Below are 9,346 nucleotides of genomic sequence, written 5' to 3' on the forward strand. Positions count from 1 at the left end.
TGTTTTACACTATGAACCAGATCACCCGCTTATCAAACTGGCCAGTTGTTTGTGTTTTATTTGTTTTATGAAGCTGCTTGTTCACCGTTTTGTAAATTATATTTTTTGTAACTGAGTTTTATAAATAAGACTGAAAACAAACTGGATTTAGACAAAGACCAGATTTAATTAAACTTAAGCGGATATAAAAGGTGAAGAGGGCAAAACCCAACAGTGTACAAAATGCAGCTAGTGCATCCAAGCAAACAGTTGAGTGGTTTCCAATCACCGTTGTAGTTTATTCTGCTTTGTTTTAATAATCTGTGTAACTTCAAACTATTCCACCCACTCCCAGTTTTCTCTTTTGGTATGTTTACTTCGACCCAACAGTCTCCGTGGGAGATCAGGATCGTTGCTCCACTGAACATGGAGAAATATTAAATTACTCAAACAGGATGTCATGTTACCAAGTGCATACATAACATGCCTCAATAGTTCATGCAAACACAAATAAAGCAAAGAGTACAGCTTGGCAGTGCTCTGCTGGTACTGAATCTACCTTGTTTGGCCAATTACTGCGTTAATGGCATCTTAATGAGCTTTCTGCTACGAAGCCCTGAAGACGTCTGGTGTTTTAAAAAAGACCAGCTGAGGAATAATACCTAGTTTAAATGGAGAACAGAAAGCCGAATGTTGCAGAAAGCAAATTAGCATTGGACACTGAGATGATGAAGTTTAATAGAGGAAACTGACTTTTGAAACGAGGACAGAACAGGTATTTACATTTTCAGAGTGGTGCTTTGCACATGCACTACTTACTGACATGATGCTAGAGTGTTGCGAGTGGTCGCCGTGGCATTGCTAAGGGGTTGCCAGGCGAAAATCATGAGTCTTGCTTAGAAAAGTAAGAGAGCATCTCCCTCATGCCGCGTGATTTGTGGTATCATTCGTGTACATCACACAGACGCTGCAGACTAGGGTTGCCAGCTGTCCCATATTTTGGCCAAAAAGAAGACGTTACATGGGGGGACGGCAAATAGGACCATGTCCAGCAATGCCATGATGAACTTTAAGAGTATTTTGAGATGCACCTTCCTCACGAGACAAATGCAAATGCATGAGGGAAGGGAGCTCTGATAAGGATCAAATTAAAGCACTGCTGCATTGCAAATCATATTAGTCTGGCTAACTGACCCACACAGACCTGTTCCCTGCCAGGATGCCACTGGTTACCATAGAGACCTTTTGTTCTCCTACCCTCAGGTTCGCCTGTAGTGCTCTCTGGAAATGAGCAGATAGAGTGGCAAGAAAAAATATGCGAACCCTTTGGAATTACCTGCATTTATGGCTAAATTTGTCTTAAAATCTCGTTTGATCTTCATGTAAGTTACAATAATGAACAAACACAATCAGTTTTAGCTAATAATACACATTATTGTATTCTTGTACATATTGAATACATCATTTACAGTGTAGGTTGGAAAAAGTATGTAAACCCCTAGGCTAATGACGTCAATGAAAGCTAATTAGAGAAAGCATTGCTGAGCACCTGATGTTTGGCAAAGACCACCTTGAAACTCCACAACGCTACTGGGAAAATGTTTTCTGGACTGATGAAACTAAGGTTGAACTGTTTGGGAAGAACATGCAGCACTACGTATGGTGTAAAAGGGCACCGCATGCCAACATGAAAACATCATCCCAACGGTGAACAGAAAGCAGTTCTGTAAGGAAAAATTGTCTAAAATTCCTTCTGAACATTGTACAGGTCTAATCTGCAGCTACTGGAAATGCTTGATTGAGGTTATTGCTGCAAAAAGAGGATTGACCAGTTATTAAATCCAAGGTTTTACTTACTTTTTCCACAGCACTGTGAATGTTTAATGGGATGTGTTCAGTAAAGACATGAAAGATTATAACGGTTTGTGTGTTGTTAGCTTAAGCACATTGTGTTTGTCTATACTTGTGACTTTAATGAAGATGAAATCACATTTTATGGCCAATTAATGCAGAAAACCCCAAAGAGTTCACATACTTTTTCTCGCCACTGTATATGGATGGAATAAAGATCCATAATTTATTCTAATAAGCATTGGGACATGCTTTGATCAAGGTCAAGGCAAAAATTCTCATTGACATTGGTCTGTTGACCTTTGGAATGCGCTGTCCATGGTACTTACACATCAGACCAATGCAAGTAATGACAAGAAATGAAGTTTATTGTGCAATTACCACATAATATCTTTCCCTTTCTTTAAAAATAATATGCTAAAAAATCGAGGTTTCAGTGAGGCATTTACAATGGAAGCGAATGGGGCCAATGTTTGGAAGGTTAAAAGGTAGAAATGTGAAGATTATACAATTACAAAAACACTTACATTAATTCTTCTGTTAAAATTGGTGTATTATTTGGGCTGCAAAGTTGTTTAAATCGCCATTTTTGCGGGATGTCGTCATGGCAACAAAGTTGTAAAATTGGATAGGCTATATAACTTCACAGAAAAGGTTAGTAAGCAATTTTATCAAACTGAAATCATGTTAACAAGCATATTGTTTACATCTTGTGGCTATTAGTTTGAAACAGAGTATTTTTACCTTTACGCATTGGCCCCATTCACTTACATTGTAAGTGGAAGTGTTGATTTGTTGAAGAAAATGAGGGACGAGTCGAAATAATTTGTGTGGCAATCAACATTATGCAACAAATACTATCAATTGAGTTGAACTTGTATGAAATCCTTTAACGCTTTGTAGTCTCCTCTATCTAGTATACTATACTGGAGGCTTAAACCCACCGTACATAAACGGCAGCAAACCTCTCCCTGGCGTATGATCGTCACTGTGGGTGTGCACTCTATGACCTTTATTGAGTAAACTATCCATCATTTGATGCTTCATCTCTTCCAGTCCTCTGTCGAAACGCAGGGAAACACAACTCCTCTCGCTGTCGCTGTTGAACTTGCATGGACGTTACTGGAAGCCTGGGGAAATCAAACATGTAAACCAACAAATTTCGGCTCTGGCGAACAAGTTTTCCCCTTTTTGTGTGGAAACGATCTGACGTGATCGGACAAGAAATGCTGTGATCTCCAGACCTCTCCGCAAACATAAAGACATTTAGCGAAGGTAAGGATTGAATTTGTCATTTGAGGTCGTGGCTTTTTTTTTTTTTTTTTTTTTTTTTTTTTTTTTTTTTGCTTAGAAGTATTTAAATTTTCTAGAAAAAGCACTTCGATTTGAAAGACTGGCCATGCTTTTAAAATTCGAATAATTTGCTTTGTCAAATCATTTGATAATTTTATTTTATTTATTTATTTTTTTTTACAGGTAGAAATGTATAGAAGAGCTGAGAAACTGTTAGATTTTCTTTTCTTAAGGGGTTATTCACACACAGAATGTGTGTTCTCAATTGTTTTAATGTTTCTATGGCTTTGAACGGTCCAATGGGCGTAGAATACGCGGGGGATGCGGGGGACATATCCCCCTCACATTCAATAAAACCAAAGTTCATACCCCCTCAGTTTTTCACAGGGCAAATGTGTTTTTCATACAACAAGTGTCTAAATATGTAAATGCAAAAGTTTAACTTCACTGGTCAATCATGTAATTAATTCAATAAAAAAATTGTAAATGATTACAAATAAAAAGCCTTAAAAATATACCTTATATATTCAAGGTTGGGGAGTAATGGAATACATGTAATGGGATTATGTATTTAAAATACAAAATAGAAGTAACTGTATTCCACTACAGTTACAATTTAAATCATTAGTAATTAGAATACAGTTACATTCAAAAAGTATTTAGATTACTGAAGAGATTACTTTGCATTTTATTGTCATTTGTTTCATTTAATATTTAGTCCTTTCAGATGGAAAACATTTATACATATAAATGATGCGATCCAAAGTGCATTTGAACAGCGGTGAAACACTTTCTTATGATGTGTTACATTCATACGAGCAGACAGAGAAGTAAGTCTGAAGTAAGGTTGGAGCAGAAGAAATAGAAATAAACCTTGTGTAAATTGTCAGCTTTACGCTAAGCTAAAATGCTATTTCTAGCCATTTTACATGCGTGTTACCAGGCACGATCATATTTTTTATCAAGAAAATTCACGTTGGAACATATTTTTTATTTTTATTTTCTTTTTTTCTAGTAAGACCTTTGATATTAGGGCAAAAATCGTATTCTTAATAATTTTATATTTATTCTTAATAATTCTTGATAATAATTTTTGTATTGTTTTCCTGTAAAAATATCTAAAAATCCTTAAAACAAGATCAATTTGATTTATCTTGTTTTAGAAACAACACTGTATAAGATATTTAGGTTTTTCAGAGAATGTATTTTTAACATGTGTTTTGTCTTACTGTACTGGCAGAGTTTTTATAGTCAAAACAAGTGAAAAAATCAACCAGTGCTGAAGAAGTAATCCAAAGTATTTAGAATACATTACTGACCTTGAGTAATCTAACGGAATACGTTACAAATTACATTTTACAGCATGTATTCTGTAATCTGTAGTGGAATACATTTCAAAAGTAACCCTCCCAACCCTGTATATATTTATGTTATATATTATGTTATATGTTACGATTACTTGCGCTAATCGTTCTGTCCCCCTCACTTTTGAAACGATTGCTACGCCCCTGGAACGGCCCCTTAGCCGAGCCACATTTTGAACCTTTTGTAAGAGGCAAATGTTCATCAACTGACTATTAACGAGTACTCATTTAATTGGTACTCTGATTTGTGTGGGTTTTTGTTTTTTTATAAATGTGTAGCCTACTGCTTATTCATTTAACATTATAGATTAGGGGATAGTTGTCACAAGGAGTGAGGTATATTTCAGTAACTACAAGGTTTTGAGTCCAAAGTCTAGTTAGGCTACACAAAAACTTGTTTTCTCTAGCACTGGTTTTGTGTAGGCTATTACTTTTATTTCATGTCATTGTGATATGTATTTTCTATAATTTTATAGTGACAGTAATATTGTGGTTTTTATATCATATTAGAGCTCTTGGGTAGACAAAGTGAACAAAACAAAACCACACTGGCAAGTCAACTATATAATGCAGATATATTATATTTGCTAGGTTGAACAGTGTTATTAGTGTAAAGCTATTTTCAAAAATGGCAGGTTGTCAATTAACATTTTTATTGGGTTTTTCGAAACTTCTGCGGACCAGATCTGCTCCCTCAGTGTGGTTTAGTGGTTTAAGGTGACTGTTATTTTGCCATGTTCCTGGACCAATATCTTTTGTTCAGCATCATTATTAATGTCAAACAAAAAATCCAAGGGAAATGATAGGTTGATGAGAATGCCGTTCAAGCCTAAACCTAAACATAATGCTAAAATCTGATTAGTTGATAGAAATGTTGTTTCAGGATCAACAAGAATGTTCATCTGAACATGTTCTGCTAGGCAGTGGGTTAATCCCCTTTTAAATCTCTTCGTTATATATATTTTTTTACCAGTCACATAATTTACATGGATGTACAGTCCCTCTATGCACTAATCTCTGTGGAGACTTTCCAATAGATTCATTCTGATTGCATCTTGGCTTTAGGGCCAACTGAATTCTCTACAAATGCATTCTGTCAGATAACACGCAGAAGTAAGAGCTTTTACAGAGGGTGTCGGGTGAACTCAACCTGTGCACCTGGCTAAAACCACCCAGTGATGGAAGAATTTTGTTGCAGGAGTGCTATATTAAATTATTGAAAAGCTTGGTTTTACTGAAAGCTCTGCAAAAATTGTGATTCTGCAAAGACAGCGACTGTCTTGTTATAAAAAAAGTCTGTGGTGAATTACAATGATGAATCAGAGTGTAAGGTAAGGGTTGAATTTGTAATTTCAGGTTGTGGTGACTGTTATTTTTTATTATTCGTTAGTATTTTCTAGAAAAATTATTTTGATTTGAAAGACTGGCCATGCTTCCAAAACCAGAATCATTTGTTTAATTATATTTAACAATAAATGTGTATATTTTTTTAATAGGTAGGTGTTTCGTAAGGGGTTGTTAACACCGAACGCATTTTCGCATCCGAAAAATGTTTTTCTTCGTAAACATGCGCTTTTACAAACACGTCTTGAGTTTTGTGCTATTCATTGCACTGCGTCTAACATTTTTGGTGCAAGAAAGCTTTCAGTCTGAACGGCTCCTTAGTTGAGCCATGATATGTACTGAGATTTTGAACCTTTTGTAAGAGGGAATGTTCATTTGACTGACTGCAAAGACAGTGACTGTGTTGTTATAAAAAGGCTGTGGTGAATTACAATGATGAATCACAGAATGATTTATCACCAATCAATAAAATAAAGAAAAAGATTAAAATATAACTATACATTCGCTTAGTACTTTATTAGGAACATCTGTACACCTACTTATTCATGCGATTATCTAATCAGCCAATCGTGTGGTTGCAGTGCATAAAATCATGCAGATACAGGTCAGGAGCTTCAGTTAATGTTCACATCAACCATCAGAATGGGGGAAAAATGTGATCTCAGTGATTTTGACCATGTCATGATTGTTGGTGCCAGATGGGCTGGTTTGAGTATTTCTGTAACTACTGATCTCCTGGGATTTTCACGCACAACAGTCTCTAGAGTTTACTCAGGGTGGTGCCAAAAACAAAAAAACATCCAGTGAGTGGCAGTTCTGCGGTCGGAAATGCCTTGTTGATGAGAGAGGTCAACGGAGAATGGCCAGACTGGTTCGAGCTGACAGAAAGGCTACAGTAACTCAGATAACCACTCTGTACAATTGTAGTGAGCAGAATAGCACCTCAGAATGCTCAACATGTCAAACTTTGAGGCGGATGGGCTACAACAGCAGAAGACCACGTCAGGCACTTTATTAGGACCATAGTGTTCCTAATAAAGTGCTCAGTGAGTGTAATTTAGGGATGTAGTGAATAAATTCATTTTGCTATGTTATTCTTTGTGGGTAATTCCCAAATGAAAAGAACATGTTGGACTTAGAACAGCACAGTACGTTGCAACAAACAGTACAACAGTATTTTTTTCCCATTACAATTATTCTTACGTTTTATTTTTTTTATTTTTTATTTTTAATATTATTCTCAGAATGGAATACCAGATATCCCAAGACTGAATGCACATATTCAGGAGTACTTTAAGAATCAGCAATTGAAAAACCCATATTGGTCAACCATTAATCTGAATATTTTGGAGGACACATCCCATTATCTGTCTATGTTGGTTACAGCCCTACTGTATACATATTGTTTAAAATTTTATGGAAGAAGCCAGAAGTTCATATTCCATTCATGGAATTAAATGTGTTGTAACAAGATATCAGTCTTACAGTGGTCATTGTGCTGGAACAGTTGGTTTGTGGACCTTAGAGGTTGGAAATTAAATAATGCAGTGAGCTGCTTTACAGCTCTCTGAAAGCATTGTAGTAGGATTCGTAACAGAGCAAACAACTGATATTGAGAGCCAGAGTCAGAACAAATGATACTAACTACCATTTAAAGTGTATTGAGAAAGTATGGCTGTCAATAGGCATTTTCTTTGGGTTGCATTAGAAACACTATTGTAGTTTGTTCATAGAACCCAATACCCATCTTATATTTTGTTAGAGCCACAGATTTAAACCAGCTTCTACGCCTGGTTTGTTGGTCTTTGAAGTGAAATACATTTCTAAATTCCACTGGTTCTTATAAAACACTGAATAAGGTGTAAGTGGGTTAGACCTGTCTGATACTGGAGACTGCTCTCTAATATAGTTGAATTTGATCTTGGAATGGGTTTCTTATATGTAGAATCTATAAATCGTTCAGCCCTGACCTTGCACATGCACCCCCACAAAACATTCTGTCGAAGCAAATCTGAAAATATTCTTTAATAGTGTTTAAAATAAGCCATGACATGCTGTACACTAATTCAAAATCTATTGATTAAGTGGATTTTGCTTTTGCTGTTTGGAGCATAATGCTGACTAATCAATACAAAGACAGACTGGCTACAACTAGCATTGCATTATGAATTGTGTTCAGACATTTTGTAAAGCAAACTGACTGTAGAAAAAGTAGTTTATGCTAATGAACGCAATAGCGCACCTTGTGGCAATGCTGAGAATGCAACGCGTACTTGTGTTGTGATATTAATTGCATTCAGACACCTTTCGTAATGCAAACTGACTGTAGAAGAAGCAGTTTATGCTAATGAACACTATAGCGCACCTTGTGGCAATGCTGAGAATGCAACGCGTACTTGTGTTGCGTTGTTATTGCGTTCAGACAACTTTCATAATGCAAACTGACTGTAGAAGAAGCAGTTTATGCTAACGAACACTATAGCGCACCTTGTGGCAATGCTGAGAATGCAACGCGTACTTGTGTTGCGTTGTTATAGCGTTCAGACAACTTTCATAATGCTAACTGACTGTAGAAGAAGCAGTTTATGCTAATGAACACTATAGCGCACCTTGTGGCAATGCTGAGAATGCAACACGTTTTTAATTGCATTCAGACAACTTTCATAATGCAAACTGACTGTAGAAGAAGCAGTTTATGCTAATGAACACTATAGCGCACCATGTGGCAATGCTGAGAATGCAACAAATACTTACGTTGCATTATGAATTGGTTCAGACACATTTCGTAATGCAAACTGACTGTAGAAGAAGCAGTTTATGCTAATGAACACTATAGCGCACCTTGTGGCAGTGCTGAGAATGCAACAAATACTTACGTTGCATTATGAATTGCATTCAGATACATTTTGTAATGCAAACTGAGTGTAGAAGAAGTAGATTATGCTAATGGATGTTATAGCGCAACTCGTGGCAGTGCTGGGAATGCAGCTCTTACCTGCGTTGCATTAAAAATTATTTTCGCAATGTAAACTGACTGTAGAAAAAGTAGTTAATATAAACACTATATTGTGGCAATGCGTTTGAATTTCATATAAACACATTTCGTAAAATAGCAATGCATCAGTTTTAATTAGCAAAGCTATAGTAGAGTTTGCATTACGTTATGGATTGCGTTCGGACGCATTTTGGAACACAACATCAAATTAAATCAAGCTTGCGTAATTAGAGGCATTTACATTCTCATACTTGCCTAGTGTATGTTTCAGGCCTAATAAGGGGTGTGAGATTGCAGCCCCGTCAGTGTGCCTTTGCAATTCGAGTAACTTACATTTGAGTTATGTTCCACCTAACAAATGTATCTTCTTAAACGTAAAAAATTTCTATTGAATATGCTGGAGGAATGCTCACATGGCTATAAGAGCATATGCAACTATACAGAAGAACAGACAGGAAAATGTGTGTGAGAATGAAAAACAAAGTAAAGCCAGGATTGTGGAAAGACTGATGGAAAGGAG

This window comes from Myxocyprinus asiaticus, chromosome 49 (genome assembly GCF_019703515.2).
Source record: "Myxocyprinus asiaticus isolate MX2 ecotype Aquarium Trade chromosome 49, UBuf_Myxa_2, whole genome shotgun sequence".
In the NCBI taxonomy this organism is placed as follows: Eukaryota; Metazoa; Chordata; class Actinopteri; order Cypriniformes; family Catostomidae; genus Myxocyprinus; species Myxocyprinus asiaticus.